We start from the raw sequence: 22,364 nt of genomic DNA on the forward strand, positions 1-22,364 counted from the left end.
ATGTATTTTAATGCAGGTTTAATGCAAAAGAAAGTAAAGAAAATATAGCCCTTAATCTGTGAACAGACCATCCATGTATAATGTTGTACCACAATGGGATGAAGGAATTATTATTCTCTACCCAAATCCAAAATATAAGGACATGCTTGTATATTACTTCTGGTTCTTCCTTTAAAGAATTTTTAACTGTGTAATGAATACATAACTGCCTGTGGAGCCAGAGGGTGGGAGTTCAATACCCCACCGTACATCCCAGCCTGTGTGGCCTTGGGCAAGCTGCACAGTCCCAGGATGGCTCCAGAAAAGGGGAATAGTAAACCACTTCTGAGTACTCACTACCCAGAAAACCTTGGAAAGGGTTGCCGCAAGTTGAAATCAACTTGTCAACACACAAGTAATATTAATTAATGAATGCATACAAAATATTCAGGCGGGCATCACTGCAAAATATATTTGCCATTTCATTTTTTCATGTTTGAAAATTCAGCATGTTGTTTTTCGGTTAAGAAGTCTCTGTCTATGCCTGCATGCATTACAGGGAGTGTCAATGAGAATTTTTCGTAATTACTGTAGTCAATAAAATAATATTAAGTCCTGAAGAACCTATGTGAGTCATTATTATAGTTCACATCTCATATGCATGTGGTTAGCTTCTGCATATGTGCAATGGACCAAACTCTATATTTCCATCTGAGGAAAGTCAAATCTCTCCCAGCTTCCAGTTTGTAACAAATTTTGGTCTGGTGTATAAACATAAATAGTCTGTGAGTTCTTTGCTGTGGAAAGGAAAATTATCTTCCATTAATAAATAATTCAAGATGCTCAGAGCTGATGAACCCAGTGTAAGTTTTTCCTGTTTCACTGTAAGGGGGATGCTCCTGCTGTCTCAAGTGGGCTATCTGTCCTGTCTTCATTTCTCCAGGAGGAGCATGCATTGGCCCCAGCAACAGAGCCAGCAGAAGAGGCAGGCAGGGAAAAGGAGCAGTTGGGTAGAACTCAGGGCCAGGAACATCTGTAGCAAGGGAAATGTACAGGTAGGTCAAATGGCTTGGAGCTGGGAATAAAAGGCAAGAAGGGCAAAGGAGAGTTGTGGGCAGCAGTGTGTGAAGTGATGCAACATGTATTCTGTGCAGTGATGGAGGTGCAACCAAATTTCCTCTGGAGCCTGTGGATTGACTGGTGGGTGACCTTGGCCCAGTGATGCAGCTGTGGGGGTAGCATACCCAACTTTGCTTCACTGCAACCTTTGGATCCCCATCCACGACAGCCTGGGCAGATTAGCCCACCTGTACTCACCCTCACCTAACAGAGGTGCTGTTGCCACCACCACCACCAGAAATTGTGCCTCTTGCAGCTTAGCGTGCCCAGGTGCTGGAGTTGGCCTCCCTCTGCTGAAACAGCCTCCTGTGAGGAACGATCAGCCCCATCCTGTGCTGTGGACCTGGGACTAGTGAGAGGAATTCAGACCCAATGAAAAGCAATGTATGGACTGGGGCTAGTGAAAGGTACTGAGGAAAACCACTGCCTGGGGTAGGCAGTGATGTCAGCACTGGGATGACTCCAAGTCCTCAATCTACTGACTCTGAACAGTTGACTGAATTAATAAAAACTCTTCAAGGGCATCCCTGCTCTGGTGTGTCTATGGAACCAATGCTAGAGGAGCTTTTCCAGCCCCTCTCCCCTCAGAAGGTGTGGCATGGTGCCTATTCATCAAAAAATCAATAACTAGAATATACACTCTTTCAGGCAATCTTGCTACACGTGCAAGTATGTACTGTACTTCTAACACTGCAGTCTCTCCAGTGTTTGGGACCAAATCTTTTACTGCTATGCTTTAATTTAATTAGAGTGCAATTCCATCAATAAAATACTTAGAGGCAGTATGTTAATCAAATACTGACCGTAAAGGTGGGATGCTCCATAATTGAGACTAAGTTTTGTCTGATAATTCAGACTTAATGGGCCTACTACAGTACAATTTACCGCACTAAGCAACAGAATTTTGGCCAGTGTGTTCCAGACACTATCCACCAAATTCTAGGAGTATTTTTAATGGGTTCTAAAACATAAACCCTTCCATATAGTGATTATTATTGCATGTCAATCCTGAACTGAGAAATAGCTCAACATCAAGTTGGAGTTATATTTGTCATGCAAGAGCAAAAGTATATTTTCAAACATTTGTGCTAGATATGGTAGTGACCTTCTCACATTAACTGCCTATTATGTGATAGCAGCCAACACAACTGCAGTAATTTAGAGCAGCTTTCATGTAGGATCTTAGCAAAAACATTTTTAAAAAGCTAAAACTAGGATGAGAACTGTACCTATTTAGAAAGAAGGCATTGTGGATTCATTTGTAGTCCAAAACACTTATTCAGTACATATAATGTACAAATGTCCTTTATTTCTTCTTACAGCAACAATACAGATTCCTTGAAAAGAACAGGCTGTTCTTAGGAAGAGCAATTATGGCTGCAATCCTATATGCATATACCTACAAGCAAGACCCATAGAGCACAGTCGGATTTATTTCTGAGCAATCTTGCATAGGGTTATGCTATAAATAACAGAAATGAAATGTTTGAGATTTCAAGATCGGTAGTTAGTAACTGTAATAAAAGTATGTGAGTTTAAGTTACATGGTGTTTAATTTTGCATTTTGCATCAATTTTGTTTTAGGGTTGCATGGGGTTTGAAATCTGCAGGATTTGAGGAGGACACAAAGGATTGTAACCACACCATTATATCCCTTTTTTTCCTTAAGAACTTGGTTTGGTATGAAATAATTCTGACCCTGTCAAATACAATTTGGAGAAAGGTACTTTAACTGATATGAAAAAGGAAGAAGGCTGCACGAACCAGGAAGCAGCACTGTTAGACAAAGCAGATAAATTGCTAGATGCCAGAATATTTGGCATACAGCTATCAGTTCAGTTTACCTGCCACATGGAGCATCTATTACTAGTCATCTATTTGACCACAAACTACACTGCAGGCACAGCATCTTTGACATGACAGCATTCTTAGAATTCACGTAAACATCATCTCCCAAGTGGTTTTCCTATTTTATTCTCTGCACAATAGCTGTTAGCTTAGCATGACAGCAGAAGGTGCTCACTTGATCAGATGAAAGACATGTTGCTTTCTCCAGCACTTCTACTGATATCTGTGTTGGAGAGATTGTTTTGAGTATGATGTAGGGATGGATACATCCCCACTTGTTTCCTAGCCAGATCTTAGAGATTGGGGGGGGGGGCTAATTTAATTTTGGACTAATTTAATCAGGTGCCATAAAATTGACTCCAATTTATGACAAGACTCCCAAGAATTTCTCAGTATAAAATACTCAGAAGTAATTTATCATTCCCTTCTTTTGGTGACATTCTGGAACCATATAGCTTCTCTAAGGTCTCACAGGTGATCAGACACATAACCTCATCAGCCAGACATATTCCAGATGATCTCAACTGAAGAAACAGTAGGAATTAAAAATCCTGGCTCTGTAGACAGATACTCTAGGCAACTGAGCTATACAATCCCCACATCCCCCATTTAGTACAAGCTGGGAGTTCTGGGAATTGAAACTCAATATGTAGTTTTTCCAAGCTCCAATCCTGATGTTTATTAAGAGAGAGGATGCATACTAACCCATTTCATGGTGAATGCCAAGCCACAGTAGAGAGTGAAATACAGAAACGTCCAGCTCACTCACTCCCCGCTCTCTTTACAATCTTAGAAACTCTGCTTCCTGGTTTAAAGCAAATTACCCCATACCATTAGAGAACACGATTTAGCATTACAGTATATATGAATTGTCAGCTGGCTTCTTGGCGCACACATCAAAAGCAAAGCAGACACATGTAAGACTGGATTATTAATACAGTATGTCCTTTAAATACAAAATTATTTATGTACAGTATAATGCATTTGTACTGTTTCTCCTTCCATTGCTGAACCAAGATTATCATGAGCTCAAACAGCTGACAGTTGATCTAAGATTATTGTTATTCTGTACTTGTCCAAGAAAAGTCTTATTCCTGCATCACCATTGTTATTGGTTTGTTGCTACGCATAATTATGGCATCCTTTGGCAGCATAGTTAGCTTTTGTTCCTATGCTGCTTATACACAGAGTAATGATAGTAGCTATTTGATTGCATGTGGATTCTGACATGTGGGTCAATATTGTTGAAATTGGCTTGACAGACAGAGAGCTAAAATTTCCAGAGAGTGAGCTATGATTGTCTGTTTTGGTAAAACAAACAAACAAACAAAAACCTCTTGTGACTGCTTAATCAATTTGTCTTTAAAGTGATACAAGATCCTTTGTTATTTCTCAGAGTGCTAGAGTCATCAGATAGACCAGGGCATTAAATTTGTCTGCAACAGAACAGATTACACTGAGCAGGATACATGCTACAAAAACTGTTAAAATATGTAGCAACCCAGCATGTTATGTATGAAGACCTAACTTGTTTGTTTACTTCTTCAGCAACTAATCAACAGCTCTCTTTCCTTCCAGCCACTGGGGGATTAACTGTCTTTATTCTGCAACGGTTTTGTTTTCCGTTAGTACCAGTTTTAACATTAGATAGAGTTCTGTCCTCAGTGATGATTTTAACAAATGATTCTCTCTCTCTCTTTTCTTGTTAATATTTACAATCCTATCTCTTCCTAAGTAAATATTGCTTCTTTTTCCTATTGTCTGGATATTTTTGCTGGAATACCTATATAAGGAGAATTCTTGGAGAACTTGCTTATAATTCTAAGCCTAAAACTGGTCAGCATTTCTCCACCCTCAGACAAAATATGGGCACACTGATGCAGCCTTTTTGGACCTGTAAACACAAAATGGGTGCTCAATATTTTTTGTCTCTAAAGAAAAAAAATGCCTCTGTTTTTTTAGGACTAAACACAATACTTTCATTACCAAAAATGTAAATCAGTTGGGCTGGACTAAAATATGTAATTGCTATTGGTGTTTACATAAGGTACATATAATTTAGCATGCCTGTACAACTGCATCTCAGTTGTACAGTTGGGCATATGCTCAGTCACAAAACTGAGACAAGTCCTGACGGTTTGTAAGTTACCCACAATTGCCCATGGCAAGTTATGCAAACGTTATACAAACACCAATAACACTAACAATGTACAACAATGAATGTATGTGTAGTGAGATTAAGCTGCAGTGTTTATTTGTAGTGGAAGTTAAGATACAAAAGCAGGGCATTAGTATGCCCATATTCTGTGTGAGGGTGGGAATGTTGTTATGTGGTAGCAATTTTCTTGCTTTTGGAGGATGAACTTCAACCATAACAGCTTTTCTTAAAACTGAGGTGCCTTTTTTCCCCTTAGGATTTTCCTACTTTTTGAAGGCGAGATAAACATTTAATGTACAATATTCGTTTTAATATTATCCTATAAATAAAAAAATACAGTGTCATGTCCCAGATCCAGCATGCAGCAACAGCACTAGGACAAGCCATCCACTTCATACAGCTCCACAATCTTGGGCGCTGGAATATCAATACTAGCACTGTGCCCAGTAGAAATGAATTTCCTGGAGAGGTGATGAACTGTCAAGCTGCAAAACCATGGAGCTGTCCCTTTTCAGACCATGAATAAAAAGCTGGACATTGCAGGACTGCACTTACTCAACAGAAGATGGTAAGAGTGAAAGAGAGTCCATGACTCTGTCCTGCCCTATGCTTATGAAATATTAATATGCAAACAGACACACACACACAAAAAATCTATTTATCTATCTATCTAGCTAGCTAGCTAGCTAGCTATCTAGCTAGCTAGCTAGCTAGCTATCTAGCTAGCTAGCTAGCTAGCTAGCTAGCTAGCTAGCTAGCTATCTGAATCTTCTGGTAAATTGTAAAATGTTCTGATCATACACCATCTTAGTCAGAGGTTGCTGGATCCAATCCCATATGGCCCAAAATGTAGTTCAAGGTAGTAACAATGGTAGACACCTAAATCTTCTCAAGTTTTCTTTAACTCTGTAAAATGTGAAGAAACTACTTCTTTCCAGTCTGTTCTAAACAACTAGGAATCTGTAGAGTTTGGAATGTTACTTTAAAAGTTTTTGTGCAGATTATACTTAAAATAAAGTAATTTGTTAATGTTACTCATTATTCACTATTTTAAGACATATGTTGCAATACTCATTAGAAATGCATTACTAATAGATCATATATAAATTTCTTTTAAACAAATCCTTTAAAATTTCTCCAGGTGACACCCTCCTATCATAATCCATCCTCCATACTCACAGTAGACTTTTGTCCACAGTATAGGTTATGCATGAGTCCAGTCAAATCCATTTCTTTTAGAAAAATCCATAGCTTTTCAACAACACAGTCAAAAATTTTAACCCAAGAAAGCACAGACTAATTTTCTTCTAAATTTTTTTTCTGGTATGCTCCAGTTGCCAACATACATTTGCAGTATAACTTGTAGTGTCTCTTCTTTTTCTGTATCTAGCTTGAACATCTGGCATTTCCCTTTCCAGATGTCAAAAAAAGTTGTAAAATCTTGAGCTTCACCATTACTTCAATGGAAAATTGAATAATAAGATATAGTTGCCTGGGGTTTATCCCTGGAGTTGGGGCAGGAGAGAAATTTAGCCTGGGCCTCTCATTCAAATTTAAATGTTTTTACAACCCTGTTTTGTTATTTCTTCATTTCTTTTTAAATACACTGGGAGTTTCAATAAATGGAAGTGGCCCAGCTCTCTCATGATGTCTGAGAGGCCGTATAGCTACTATACTTTTTAGTGTCTCCTTTCTTTGGGGCTGGTATATATATTAAATGTTTTCAGTGTGTAGATCATTGTTGTGTTTTTGGTTTTTGTTGATACATTCTGGTTAGGGCTTTGATACATAAGGTCTCTAAGCAGACAGAACAATAATTCTGTTGGCATGCCATCTACTTCTGCTGATTTATTTCTTCAAATGCTTTGAGACCAGCTTTTTCTTCGATTCCCAAGGAGTCATTCCTCAAATGACTCCTTTGATGGAATCTGTTATCTTTGATGTCTTCTGTATAGTTCTTCATAGTAGTGCTCCCATCTTTTCTTTACTTTACCCTGATTAAATAATACCGTATTTTTCTGTGTATAAGACACACCCACTTTTCTAACCCAAAATTAAGAAATCTAAGTGGGGCTTAGCAAGTGGAGGGGGGAAGCTGGGATCAAAGTGCTGCAGGATAGCTTTGATCCCTTTTTCCCCCTTTCTTGCTAAGCCCACTTAGCAAGTGGAGGGGGAAGGCAGAGATCAAAGCGCTTTGATGATTCCTGCTTTCCCCCTCCACTTTCTTGTGAAGAAAGTTATTTCTGCCTCCACTTTCTTTGCAAGAAAGTGGAGGGGGGAAGCAGGAATCAAAGTGCTTTGATCCCTTCTCCCCTCCTTACTTCCCTGTATAAGACAACCCTCAATTTTTAATCTATAGGTTTTAGACAAAAGTATTGTCTTATACACTGAAAAATATGGTATATTTCTCTTTTGATCTTTCAGCACCCCCAACCTTGATTTAAATTCCCTTTTGTTTCTTGGCTATTATGGAAGAGATCTCTTGTTTTTAATCCTTTGTTGTTCTCTCCTACATCTTTGCAATGGTTAATTTAATGGTTCTGTTTACCCCATATGCAAGTTGCAGAAAAGTTGCATTTAGGATTCTGATTGTCACTGCCATTGTGTATGCAAGATCCTCTGCCTGTCTCACTTTCCACTAGTGCTGCAGCCCAGTAACTATACTTCAAGAATTGCTTCACCTACATCATAATTGGAATCATCTGTTCTCTTCTGCCAATGGGACAACATTCCATTCCAAGATGGCGCCAGTGGCAGTTGACTAGCACTTTTCTCCACCACACTGGCTGCCTTCCCCCTCCTCGTTTTCTTTTTAGTCGGTCACCAGATTGAGAGTGGGACCGCGGGAGCTAGAGCTAGAGCTCAAACGCAGGCCTGGAGCTGAGGCTTGGCTGTTCTTAACAAACAACTCCAATTTCTTTATAAAAAAGGCAGAAAGAACTCAAGACCTAAAATATGTAGATATTCGGGAAAGTAAAATCAATTATTTAGCCCTGCTTTACCTTGAAATTTGAAGAAGGACAGCATTATAACTGAACTTCTCTCCCCCCCCCCACGTCCAAGATTCCAAGATGGCTCTGGTGGCAGTTGGCTAGCACTTTTCTCCACCACACCGGCTTCCCTCTTGGGCCCCTTTTTCTATTTTTGCTCTTCTTCTCTTCCTTTTTAAAGTTTTCCCTGGTCTGCCTTCCCCCTCCTCATTTTCTTTTTAGTCGGTCGCCACATTGAGAGTGGGACCATGAGAGCTAGAGCGAGAGCTCAAACGCGGGCCTGGAGCTGTGGAGCCTCAGGCTGTGGAGCCTCAGCTGTTTGGCGGAGCGTGGACCTCGGAGGCTCAGGAGCCTTTTTCTCAGGAGGAGGTGGATGAGCGCTGGAGGGGAACGGGTTTTTATTTTATTTTTTGTGACCAAGCCCAAGCCCAGAGCGGAGACTGCTACCAAAGGGGAGAGGACTTGAGAAATCTGGAGGCTGCAGACCCGGCACACACACCCCCGATGAGCTTGCTCGAGCTTGCCCAATTTGAGACAGATTTGAGGTCTGGGAGCCCTAAAGGTCTTGGCTGTTGGTGAGGTGGAACCGACCATCCCTGGCTCTGGTGGCAGGACGGCAGGAAAAAAATTCTGGTTGGCCGTGGATGAGAGAGAGCTATCTACAGTGGATCTCGGCTGGGCAGTTACCATCTTGGGTTCCCTAACGGCAGCCTTCCTCCTAGAACTGGTCTGCTCACCCTGCTGCTCTTGGACTATCTACAGAGATGCCACACTTCCTTCTTAAGGAAAGGTAAAGAAAAGCCAGGGACAGAATATCTTTCTGCCTGTTCCTGATGCTCCCTATGCTCAATTTTAAGACCTATGTGATGCAACCCGTGAATAACACCCTCACTCCACTGTTTTTACTGCTAATAACATCAACTTTAACAACTTTAAAAATAGCTCCAATAACATCAAGACCAGTAAAACTTAAAAGGACAAGATTAAGAGGTGGAGGAGGACAGACCTGGACTATATGTGGGGGGTAACTTCTTGGTGTTTCTTAATTTTATTTTATATATGGGGCTCTTGTATTGAGATTTTAATTATAATACTTTATAATATTGTATTTATTTTTGTATTTGTATTTGTCCTGCATTTTTCTTTAAGTTGTGGTATTATTTAGGGTTCTGTCCTTTCTTTCGTTCCTTTTCTATTGAGATGGAATGGAAGACCTGTTTGCCCAGCGAGGGGCCTTTTAACATCCCGGTGATCATGGGTAGAGGGAGATATGGCGTTGGTGCAGTCCCTACTCGTGTCAGAAGAACAACGAACAGATGTTTGAAGGCTGTCTGTTGTTCTGAGACTGTGACCAACCCTCAGTATCGAGGTAGCCAGCCCAGCCTGCCCCCCACTCTAACTCTGATACCGTTGAATGCCAGGTCTATAGCCAACAAGCCTCAGGTGATTCACGATCTTAGCCTGGAGGAGAATGCAGACCTGGCATGCATAACCGAGACGTGGATCAGCGGAGAGGGGGGTCCTCCCCTGGCTCTTGTCTGTCCACCCGGTTATGCTGTCCAGCACCAGGGTAGACTGGAAGGGCGGGGGGGAGGAGTAGCCATTGTTTATAAATCCAGCTTGGAGGTTACTAGGCGCTCCTCGGTGGTAAAGCCGGGTCTAGAGGCACTCCACGTGTCGATTGGGGCCAGGGATAGTATTGGGATTTTGCTGGGTTACCGCGCTCTCCGCGATCCAGCCACTTCCCTTCCAGAGTTGACTGACTTTGTCTCCGCGGCACTATTGGGATCCCTGAGGCTTTTGGTCTTGGGTGATTTCAACGTGCATGCAGGGGCAGAGCCATCTGGGTCAGCTCTTGAGTTCTTGGAGACCATGGCTTCCTTGAACATGTCCCAACATGTCAACAGCCCCACCCACGTGGGTGGTCACACACTGGACCTGGTCTTTTCCTCCAGTTGGAGCGAGTGTGATCTGGTGGTGACAGACCTCATGTCAGTCCCCTTGTCATGGTCAGATCACCACCTAATAAAATGTAACCTCACAGTGGCTCTCCCGCCTCACAGGGAGCAGGGACCTATTTCTATGGTCCGCCCTCGAAGGCTACTGGATCCGGCTGGATTCCAGGACGTCATGAGAGGGGTCACAGCAGACCTGGCTAGTGCTCCTTGTGACAAACCCAGACCTACTGGGATCTGCCACACGTTAACTAAGCTGCCACCAACCATTCCCTATAAGAAGTCACACAGACCAGGGATGGATTTTCAACAAATAAAAGAATAAGGTTTATTTAAAACAACACACAGGGAAAATAAAATGATCAGGTGAATAAGATATAGTAACGTGGCTTAGTCTCATTCACACATGCACACAGTTTGGTTCACACAGAACACTTAACTTGAAGCACAGACCCTGAACCTATCAGTTCTGGCTAACCATACAGACACCTGAACCTATCAGGTTGGTACTGACTGACACACAGTAGTACCCTGTCTGACACACAGACTCCCACACCAGCTTCTTCTTCCCGGCTGCTGCTTCTTCTCCTCAACTCTCCACACACGCTCCACATATATATACAGTACAGCCCCTCCTCCTGATGTCCCGCCTTCCACTCCCCATAGGATGGAACTTTCCCTCCAAACCCATGACAGACAGGTAACATCAGTGCTGTATGTAACACCTCCCCTCTTTATAAGTTGTTTTGTAGGGGGAAAGCTAAGGTGCTTTTTCCCAAAAAAACAACCTGGATAAAACACACAACAACAGTTATACATACAATATCATACTTACTTATACTTACATTCTAAGTTAACCATATCAATTAGGCATTTAAACATTTACCATATACATTACATCAAGTTACCTTTATTCATACAAACCAAGTTCAAAAAAACAGGTACATTTAACCTTTTGTCATCAAAATATATACATAGTCCATGTTTCTTTCGCCGTCTTCATTCTTCAGGTCTTCTTGACAAGGCGTCAGCAACACAGTTCACTGACCCTCTGGCCACCTTCACTTCAAAGTCATAGTCTTGCAGGTTTAAAGCCCACCTCATAAGTTTGCTATTGTGGGTTTTCATTGTCTTTAACCATTGCAGTGGTGAATGGTCAGTGCACAGAATAAAATGTCTTCCCCAGATGTAAGGCTTGGCCTTCTGGATCGTGTAGATTATTGCCAGGCACTCCTTCTCCACAGTTGCCAAATGTCTCTCACCTTTCTGGAGTTTCCTACTCAGGTAGGACACTGGATGCTGGTCACCATTCTCATCCTTCTGGCAAAGAACTGCTCCTACCCCGCTGTTAGACGCATCGGTGTAGATGATGAACTCCCGGTCGAAGTCTGGAGCACGCAGCACTGGATAGTTGATGAGCGCCTGCTTCAACCTCTGGAACGCCTCCTCACAGTCGCTGGTCCACGGGATGCGGTCATCAGCCTTCTTCCTCGTCAGATCGGTCAGCGGAGCCGCAATCTCGCTAAACCTCGGGATGAACTTTCTGTAGTAGCCCACCAACCCAAGAAATGATTTGACTTTTTTCTTGGTGTTGGGTCTGGGCCAATCACGAACCGCTTCTATTTTGGCCTCCAGGGGTTTTATCACTCCTCCCCCTACTATGTGACCCAAGTATTTTATTTCTGGGCTACCCAGCTGCAGTTTGTTCTCTTTGCAGAGCCTAGGCCAAAGCACTTCCTCCCCTGGGTCAAAGCACCTCTCCCTGGCTTTCTGGTCATCCCAAGCTTTCTTTCTGACCTTTTGAGCTTGCAGGGTCTCTGCTGCTAGCTCTAGGTTTCTCTTTAAGTCATTCCTTAAAGTGCCTATGTATGTCACAACGTCTTGTGGGTCATCCTGGGTGATCTGCTCCCAATTTTGTTTGATCAAATCAAGGGGCCCTTTCACCCTTCTCCCAAATAAAAGTTCAAACGGACTGAACCCGGTACTGGCTTGTGGCACTGATCGATAAGCAAACAAAAGGGATTGCAGCTTCTGGTCCCAATTGTTTGGATTCTCTGCCAAGTAAGCCCTAATCATGCGCATTAGAGTCCCATTGAACTTCTCAGTTAACCCATTACTTTCAGGGTGATAGGCAGTGGTTTCCTTGTGCTTAATTCCACAGATTTGCCATAAGCGTTTCATGAGCTTCGATGTGAACGATGCGCCCAAATCTGTGATTATTTCTGAGGCAAATCCCATCCTGGACATATACCCCACCAAGGCATCTGCCACTGTGTTAGTTTCAATGTTAGACAAGGGAATGGCTTCAGGGTACCTCGTGGCATGGTCCACAATGGTGAGAATGAACCTGTTCCCCCTCTTTGTGGCCTTGGGCAAAGGTCCCACAATATCCACCCCTATGCATTTGAACGGAGTGTCAATCACAGGCAAAGGGCATAACTTTGCTTTGGTCCTGTCGCGGCTATTCCCCTGCCTTTGACACACATCACATTGTTTACAGAACTCCCTGATTTGCTTCCCTATGTCAGGCCAGTAAAAATTCTGTGTGATTCTCTGCTGTGTTTTGTTCACCCCTAAGTGTGCAGCAAACATGTCAGAGTGCCCCCTTTGTAAGATCCTGGGGCGATACTTTTCAGGTACCACTAGCTGACTTCGGATCCCATCTCCCCCTTTTGAGATATTCCTCAGGGTCTCTCTATACAAAATCCCCTTTTTCTCTAGAAATCTCACTGGGGTTTCAGGTGTTAGCTGGGCGTCTGTCACCTGTTCAAAACACTTTTGGAGAGTGGCGTCTGCCTTTTGCTCTTGGCCAAATCGGCTGTCTGTGGTTAAGGTTTCCACCACAGCTTCTGAACTCCCCCCACCTGCTTCCGTCTCGGGCTCATCATTACCCCCCTGAACTGTCCCCGTGGTGGCTTGTGAATGTGTAATCACTAGCACCCGTTTCACATGTTCAGCCAGGTCATTTCCCATGAGCACGGCTGCTGGCAGAGTCGATGACATTGCTAGCCGCCAAACTCCCCTCCAGCCTTGAAAGTTCACAGGTACCTCCGCTACTGGCAGTGAGATCACCTGCCCCTCAATCCCTGCCACCTTCATGCTCTCATTTGGGATTATATATTCCCTAGGAATAATATCTGGATGGCACAGGGTCACCTGGGAACAAGTGTCCCGCAGCCCCCTATACTGATGGTCAAGTATTCCTACGTCCACCCCTGCTGTTTCAAACAACTGAGAATCTGTTCTCACCAGTAGGCAGCGCCTGACCTCTACAAGAGGACCATTTTCCTCAGCCTGATCAGCAGATGTAGCTGTTCCAGATTGAGTAGCCATGGCAACAGGCTCCCTCAGTGACAATGAGCCTTGCTCTTTCTGGACACAGAACACAGCTTTTGGCTTGGTTCCACTCGAATCCTGAGGCACAATTCCTTTTAGCTGCTTTAATTTCTCACACTCTGAGATTAGATGGCCCTTTCCCTGACAGAAATAGCATTTTCTGCTATATTTTGAGTCTTTCTCTTCTTGTTTTGGTTTTCCCTCCAAAATCTGAGGTCTTGGTTTCATGTCTGAGGGCTTCCCTTCACCATGGGCCCCTCCCCCTTGCTGGCTTTTCCCTGGTCCCTGAGAGTACTTGCTGTAGGTTTCTTTAGGTTTCCCCATCGATTTCCCCTCACCCAAGGGCTTTCTTATTTGGGAAATAAAATCTGCGATCTCGGCTGCTTCTGCCACAGATTTCGGTTTCCTTTCCCTCACCTGGAATTTCAGTTCCCCATGCAGGACTGAATAGAACTGTTCCAGCGCTATCAAGTCTTTGAGCTGCTGAAAGGTCTCTGTCCCCTCCTGAGATAGCCATTTCTCTAGCAGCCTCACCAATTGGGCCCCCACTTGGGTAAAAGTCTGCTCTGGTTTCTTGGTGATTGACCTGAATCTTTGCCTCAGCTGTTCCGCATTTATCCCGTGTCTTGCAAACACCAGTTTTTTAAACTCTGCAAAATCTTTCATCAGTTCCTCTGGCATCTCTGAATAAACTTCAGCAAGGCTGCCACTGATTAAAGATCGCATGATGGTCATCTTCTCAGTTTCCCTCACTGAGAAGTCCACAAACGCTCTTTCCACTAGGGAAAAGAACACCTCAGGACAATCTCCCTTGTGGTACACAGGGAATTTCTTCAGGTCAGCTTTAGACAATTGGCCTCCCTCAGAATCCCTACTGTTATTATTGTTCTGGTTCATCATTTCCAATTTTCTTAATTCAAACGCCATTTTCTCTCTCTCCAATCTTTCTGCTCTTTCCATTCTCTCTATTTCAAATTGCCTTTGTTTCTCTCTTTCCTCCATTCGTTCTCTCTCTAATCTTTCCTCCATTTCCCTCACCCTCAGTTCATGCTGTTGGGCTAGGAGCAATTTTCTGAGTTCTGGGTTCTGCTCTCCTGTGCTGTCACCCTGCACTGAGCCAAATTCATCCTCAGAACCTTGGTCAACCTGGGGGTCTTTCACTTCACCCATTTCTGCCATTTGGCTTCGAGTCAAGGGCATAATCCCCCCCCAGAACAGGCTGCTTTCAAAAGTCAAGCCTCAAAATAAAGCGACCACTTTTTTTTATTTTGCCTCAGAACCAGCTTTCCCTATAGATTGCTGCTGTCCTTCAGCACTAACTTGCAACAGTTGCGAGCTAGAGTCTACCCCCCTCTGCTGGGCCTCTCAGCAGACAAGCTAGCTCACTGCTATTTCACAGTTTTGCCTCAGCTTTTTTCCCGCCAAAAACAGGTTGCCTCAGAGCTCCCTAATCTAGCCCCCAATCTGAGGTTACACGTTCTTCTACTAGCTTACCCCCCCGTGAGGTAAGCCTAGAAGATTACCTACGTGCTCTCAGATTGTCCCTGACTAGACCCCCCTTGTTCTGGGCACACTTGCCAAGGCTTTGCTGGACCACTGGACAACTGGACCAGTCGTATCCCACACGCTGGACACCAATCAATGTGACAAACCCAGACCTACTGGGATCTGCCACACGTTAACTAAGCTGCCACCAACCATTCCCTATAAGAAGTCACACAGACCAGGGATGGATTTTCAACAAATAAAAGAATAAGGTTTATTTAAAACAACACACAGGGAAAATAAAATGATCAGGTGAATAAGATATAGTAACGTGGCTTAGTCTCATTCACACATGCACACAGTTTGGTTCACACAGAACACTTAACTTGAAGCACAGACCCTGAACCTATCAGTTCTGGCTAACCATACAGACACCTGAACCTATCAGGTTGGTACTGACTGACACACAGTAGTACCCTGTCTGACACACAGACTCCCACACCAGCTTCTTCTTCCCGGCTGCTGCTTCTTCTCCTCAACTCTCCACACACGCTCCACATATATATACAGTACAGCCCCTCCTCCTGATGTCCCGCCTTCCACTCCCCATAGGATGGAACTTTCCCTCCAAACCCATGACAGACAGGTAACATCAGTGCTGTATGTAACACTCCTGTCAATGCTCTGGTTGATAGCTGGTCCACCTTCGCAACCAGGGCTATAGACACGATCGCGCCTAAACGCCCTCTCCGTCATAGAGCTCATCCAGCGCCCTGGTTTAACCAGGAGCTTCGAGCGCTGAAGCGACATAGGAGAAGGCTAGAGCGTAGGTGGAGGAAGAACCCAACGGATTATAAAAGGATAGCTGTCAGGGTCGCAACTAACCTTTACCTGTCTAAGGTAAAGGCTGCTTATCGAACTTACTTCGCTAACCGGATAAGCGAAGCGTCCAACCAGCAGGCGGAGTTATTCTGTATAGTGTGCAACCTATCCGGAACTGGTCCGGATGATAGGCCTCCCCCTAGTTTTTCACCTGAGCAGTTTGCAGCCTTTTTTAAATCTAAAGTGGAGGCCATCCGACGGGACCTCTCTCCTTTTTTGAACACAGTGAGTCGAGCAGAGATGTCCAGCGCTCCATCTTGCCTAGTAACCCTTGACTCCTTTCAGCCTCTCACGCCTGATTTCTTGGCCAGAGTGCTTGACTGCTGTTGAGCCACCTCCTCCTCCTTGGTCCCTTGCCCGGCCTGGCTAATCAAAGCAGCTAGGCCAATAACAACAAAATGGGCCACTGCAATAATAAATGGGTCTTTCCTTGAGGGCAGGTTTCCCTCTGCCCTCAAGGAGACAATCATTAGGCCCATAAGAAAGAAACCTAATTTGGCGGCGGACGAAATTGGCAATTATAGGCCCGTCGCCAATATTTCTTTCATGAGCAAAGTAGTTGAGAGGGTGGTGGCTGATCAGCTTCAGGCACATCTGGATGAAACAGATGCCCTGGATCCTTTTCAGTCGGGCTTCAGGCCATGCCACGGTACAGAGATGGCATTGGTCGCCCTGTATGATGACTTGTTGAGGGAGGCCAACAGCAGTAAAATATCTTTGTTGGTCCTCCTCGACATCTCGGCGGCCTTCGATACCGTCGACCACGGTACCCTCCTGGGGAGGCTCTCTGAGTTGGGTATCGGTGGCTTGGCTCTGGCCTGGTTCTGTTCCTTCTTGGAGGACCGCCCCCAGAGAGTGCAACTTGGGGAGAGTATTTCGGCCCCATGGAGTCTCAATTGTGGGGTTCCACAGGGGTCGATCATTTCCCCAATGTTGTTTAACATCTACAGTATATAAGGCCGCTGGGTGGGGTCATCAGGGGGTGTGGAGCATTGTGTCATCAATATGCTGATGACACTCAGCTCTACATTTCCTTTTCACCAACTGCAGGTGATGCCGTTCTGTCCCTCCAGCGCTGCCTGGGGGCCGTACAGAAATGGATGCAGGAGAACGGGCTGAAGCTGAACCCGGACAAGACGGAAGTTCTGAGGGTGGGTGACCCTGTGGATAGTGGCTTGGGAAACTCCCTCATGTTTGGGGGATGGCCCTGGCCGCGAAGAGTGGGGTCCGCAGCCTGGGGGTACACCTGGACCCGATGCTCATCATGGAAATGCAAGTGGTGTCAGTAGTCCGCACCGCCTTTTCCCACCTTTGGTGGATTGCCCGGCTGCGACCTTACCTAGACACGGGGGCACTCACTACCTTAGTACATGCGCTTGTAATTTCTAGATTAGACTACTGTAACGCGCTCTACGTGGGGCTTCCTTTGAAGCTGATGCGGAAACTTCAAGTGGTGCAGAATGCGGCGGCCAGACTCCTTACTGGAATGAGAAAATATCAACATATCTCTCCTACTCTTGCCATGCTGCACTGGCTGCCCATCCGTTTCCGCATTGACTTCAAAGTGTTAATGCTTACATATAAAGCCCTAAACGGTTTAGGACCTCGATACTTGGCGGAACGTTTATTCCCAACTAGCTCTACCCGTGTCACCCGTGCGAGCCAGGAGGTGAGGCTGAGGAGCCTGACGCCGAGGAAGGCCTGAAAGGAAAGTACTAGAAACTGGGCATTCTCGGCAGTGGCTCCTCGCCTCTGGAATAACCTACCTCCGGAGATGCGCGATGCACCCTCGCTGGGTACTTTTAAAAACCAACTAAAAACGTGGATGTATAGGCAGGCCTTCCCTTCCAGTTAATTCCTGTCCTCTTTCCTTTTTTTCTCTTTATTTGATTTATTTTGTATTTTTTTCCATTGCAAAATCATTTAATTAATTAATTGTTATAAATTTTTCTTGAACTTGTTATGTTTTATGTTGTAAGCCACCTAGAGCGGTTGAAATGACTAGATAGGCGGGGTATAAATACAATAAATAATAATAATAATAATAATAATACAGTGGTGCCTCGCTTAATGATTTTAATTGGTTCCAAAAAAACATCGCTATGTGAAAACATCGTTAACCGAAACACCATTTCCCATAGAGATGCATTGAAAACCGGATAATCCGTTCCAATTGGAATGGATTACCATCCTTAAGCGAAAATCCCCATACGAAAAAACGTTAAGCGAAACCCATTGAAATGCATTGAAGCCTATTTCAATGGGGGAAAAAATTCACAAAAAAATCAAAAAGACTCAGAACAAAGCCAAATTAAGTTAACGAAGGTTTTGTTAGGTGCACTAATGATTCCAAGCATTTTAAACATTTTTAAACATTTTAGAATATTTTAAAAATAGCAAAAATGGGGCTGTAAAAAAAACATTAAGCGAAACAAGGGGGCCTAAAACTGTCATCGTTAAGCAAAGCATGGTCCCAAAATCGTTAAGCGAAAATCAACCATAGGGAAAATCGTTAAGTGAAGCACAAGATCGCTCTGAAAAAGCCATCATTAAGTGAATTTTTCTTTGTACGAAGCAATCGTTAAGCGAGGCACCACTGTAGTAGTAGTAGTAGTAGTAGTAGTAGTAGTAGTAGTAGTAGTAGTAGTAGTAGTAATAATAATAATAATAATAATAATAATAATAATAATAATAATAATAATAATAATAATAATAATAATAATAATAATAAATTCTTGAAGCAAACGAATATATCATAGTCTAGTATCACAGTTTTAATCATTCAACCTTAGATGATCCAACTAATATACTTGTAACAGAGTCTAGCCTCATGACAGAATTGCTCTCAGAATTAACAAGTGGTCCCCAACCTTGGGCCTCGAGACTCCAACTCCCAGAAGCTTTCACCACCACCTCTGCTGGCCATGATTTCTGGGAGTTGAAGTCCAAGAACATTTGGAGGCCCAAGGTTGGGGACCACTGCCCTAACATATTTGAACTGACTCACTACAATAAGATGTAAATGTGATTGGGGTTCTGAGTCTTATTGGGCTACCCTTGAGGTTGATGCAGAGACTACAACTGGTTCAGAATTTGGCAGCCAGATTAATAAATGGGGTGAAGAAATTTCAGCACATCTCCCCCATTCTGGCCACTCTTCATTGGCTATTTGTTTATTTATTGACCTTGTATCCCGTCCATCTAGACAATGTCTACTCTGGGCAGCTCACATCATTTAGAAGAAAAACAGTTAACATATAACAACAATTTCACAACAGTGAACAATCATTCAAGATGGAGATAAAGGATAAACCAAGTGGTGCCCGGAGGGAAGGCCTGCCTAAATAGCCAAGTTTTGAGTTGGTTTTTGAAAATACCCAGCGAAGGGGCCAAGTGGATCTCGGAGGGGAGATTATTCCAAAGACGGGGAGCCACTGGTTTGTTTCCACATGGACTTCATGATTATAATGAAGGCCTAAACAGTTTAAGACCTCGGTACCTAGCAGAACACCTGCTCCCAGCTAGAGCTGTCTGTAATATCCGTTCTTCACAGGCAGGGTGGTTGAGGACCTTGACCCCAAAGGAGACCCGGAGGGAAAGAATAAGAAGCCGGGTCTTCTCAGCAGTCACCCCCACCTGTGGAACAACCTGCCCATGGAGATACGCCTGGCACCCTCATTGGACGGGTTTAAAGGAACGTTGAAGACTTGGCTCTTCCACCAGGCTTTCCCTGAGAATTAAGCTGCTGATATCTCTGCTTCCCTTTTATCATCCTTTCTGCCATCCTTTCATCATCCTTTCTACCATCTTTACAGCCATCTGTTTTGATTTATCCTACTAGTTATTGTATCTGTTGAATGTTTGCATTATCTTATTCTTACTGTGTTTTAGTACTGTGTTGTTTGTCTTGTTGTTGTTAGCCGCCCAGAGCGGCCTGGCTGCCAGATGGTGCAGGGTATAAATCTAATAAATAAATAAATAGAACTATACAAAAAAGTATTTCTCTTTTCTCTCTCCAGTGTCCCAGTCTCTCTCAAGGAAGAAAGCTCATCTACTTTGCTAGCTATTTCATTCTATAAAAGATGAATGATTACTTACCAAGTACTGCGCAAGGCCCTTGGAATTCAAATCCAGTGATACCTTAAATATTCTGCTGATTTATTTCAAAGTGGCTAGCTCCTGGGTTGCTGAGTTAAGCCAAAGGCAACCTTTTCACTCTTGGCAACAAAGTTCCATTGTGATGTAAAAATACATCATTTAGTGGTACCAAGAAGTCATGGAGGTACAGAGGGCAGAGTTCAAAAAGTAAGCTAACAAGCTGCATGGTGCAGTGATTAAACTGCAGTACTGCAGTCAAGACTCTGCTCATAATCTGAGTTACATCCTAACAGATTCAAGTAGCTGGATCAAGGTTGATTCATCCTTCTGAGGTTAGCAAAATGAATACTCAGCTCATTTCAGGGGGGCAAAGTATTATTTGCATAATTATATTGTAACCTGCCAAGAGTGTGCTTCAGCACTATGGAGCAGTATATAAGTAGAAACAACAACACAAAGCTATTTTAAATGATAAGAAGAATGCTGGAATATCACAAGTGGACTGACAGGAAAGGCCAATAAAATTTGAAGTCCACCTTATGAACAAATTGTTTCTTTGTCAGAAAATAAAGGAATCAGGAATTGCAGAGGTAAAACAACCAAAACTTTATTTTAGATTGTATTTTAGATGGTATACACATGTATAACTCTGTCAGACCTCTAAATAGGGGGCTTGACTTCCCACAGAATTCTATATATAGTCATGTGAAAAAAGAAAGTACACCCCTTTTGAAAACTATGGTTTTACATATAGGACAAAACAAAAATCATCTAGTCCTTAGCAGGTCTGAAAATTAAATAAATAGAACCTCAGATGAACAGCAACACATGGCATACTGTGTCGTTATTTAAAAATAAAGCCAAAATGGAGAGGCCATATGTGAAAAACTAAGTACACCCAATGATTCAATAGCCTGTAGAACCGTCTTTACCAGCAATAACTTGAAGTAATTATTTTCTGTATGACTTTATCAGTCTCTCACATCATTGTGGAAAAATTTTGGCCCACTCATCTTTACAACCTTGCTTCCTTCATTGAGGTTTGTGGGTATTTGTTTATGCACAGTTCTCTGCCCCACCACAGCATTTCAATCAGGTTGGGGTCTGGCCTTTGACTGGGACATTGCAACACCTTGATTCTTTTCTTTTTCAGCCATTCTGTTGTAGATTTGCTGGTATAGTTGGGATCATTGTCCTGTTGCACAACTCAATTTTGGCCAAATTTTAACTGTCGGACAGATGGCCTCACATTTGAATCTAGAATACTTTTGTATACAAAAGAGTTCATGGTCAACTCAATGACTGCAAGGTGCCTGGGTCCTGGATCAAGTCCAAATCATCACCCCTCCAGTACCGTGCTTGATAGTTGATATGAGGTGTTTGTTCTAATATACTCTGTTTGGGTTTTGCCAAATGTGATGCTGTGCATTATGGCCAAACACCTCCACTTGGGTCTCATTTGTTGAAAGGACATTGTTCCAGACATCTTATGATTTGTTCATATGCAACTTTACAAACTTAAGCCATGCTGCAAGTTCTTTTAAGAGAGAAGATTGTACTGTCATGAACTGCAACATTTAACATGCTGACTCAGGCCTGTAGAGTCTGAGTTGTAACTCTTGAGGTTTTTGCAATTTCTCTGAGCATTGGAGTCTGACTTTGAGGTGAATTTGCTTTTATGTCCACTCTTGTGAAGATTGGCAACTGTCTTGTCTTGAATATTTTTCCCTTCTTAATAATCTTCTTCACTTTGGAATTATGTGATTTAAATTGCTTGGAAATGGCTTTATAACCCTTCCCAGATTGATGGGAAGCAACAATTGCTTCTCTATGATAATTGCCGGTGTGTTCCCTCTTTGGCATTGTATTAACCCACACCTGAATGCTCCAGACCAGCAAACTACTAAAACTTTGGCTTTTATAGAGGTAATTACACTTGCTGATAATCAATTACTCAAGGCTATTTGGGTAGCAGCACCTGGCTGCTATTTAGCCCCTTAATTTTTATGGAAGCATTAAGGGTGTACTTAGTTTTTCATACATGGCTTCTCCATTTTGGCTTTATTTTTGTAGAATATATCATGATATGATGTAACATATGTGTTGCTGTTCATCTAAGACTGTATTTATCTGCCAAAGACTAGATGATTTTTATTATGTCCTGATACATAAAACCATAGAATTCAGAGAGAGAGTACAGTACTTTCATTTTCAGCTGACTGTATATAGACCCTCTCAGAAAAGATCAGAAGCATGTTGTTCATCACAGCTGACATTTATCCTAGTAAAGAGCTAATTTCAGAATGAAACCAAACAATCTCAGTCCTATTTAAGTTTGAGTATCAAAGTAACAGTCTTTTCATTGTTGCAGTAATTCTAAGCAATACCAGCTTGTCCAATTTTCCAAGCTTTATTTATCTACATTGCTTCTTTGTCTCATTATCCAAGAGTTATTGAAAACATGTAACTTTTTGAAAAGTTACAGACATGTTACTTTAACAACCATTCTTGCAG

The 22,364-nt window shown here is 43.0% G+C and overlaps 1 protein-coding gene across 4 annotated transcripts in view; it reads right to left on the reverse strand.

Annotated features, from left to right (window-relative positions):
* The window catches only part of NOL4 (nucleolar protein 4), a 216,107-nt gene that overhangs the window by 141,886 nt on the left and 51,857 nt on the right, over nt 1–22,364 (reverse strand). The window lies entirely within an intron of this gene.

The sequence above is a fragment of the Pogona vitticeps genome, chromosome 4 (assembly GCF_051106095.1).
Source record: "Pogona vitticeps strain Pit_001003342236 chromosome 4, PviZW2.1, whole genome shotgun sequence".
Lineage (NCBI taxonomy): Eukaryota > Metazoa > Chordata > Lepidosauria > Squamata > Agamidae > Pogona > Pogona vitticeps.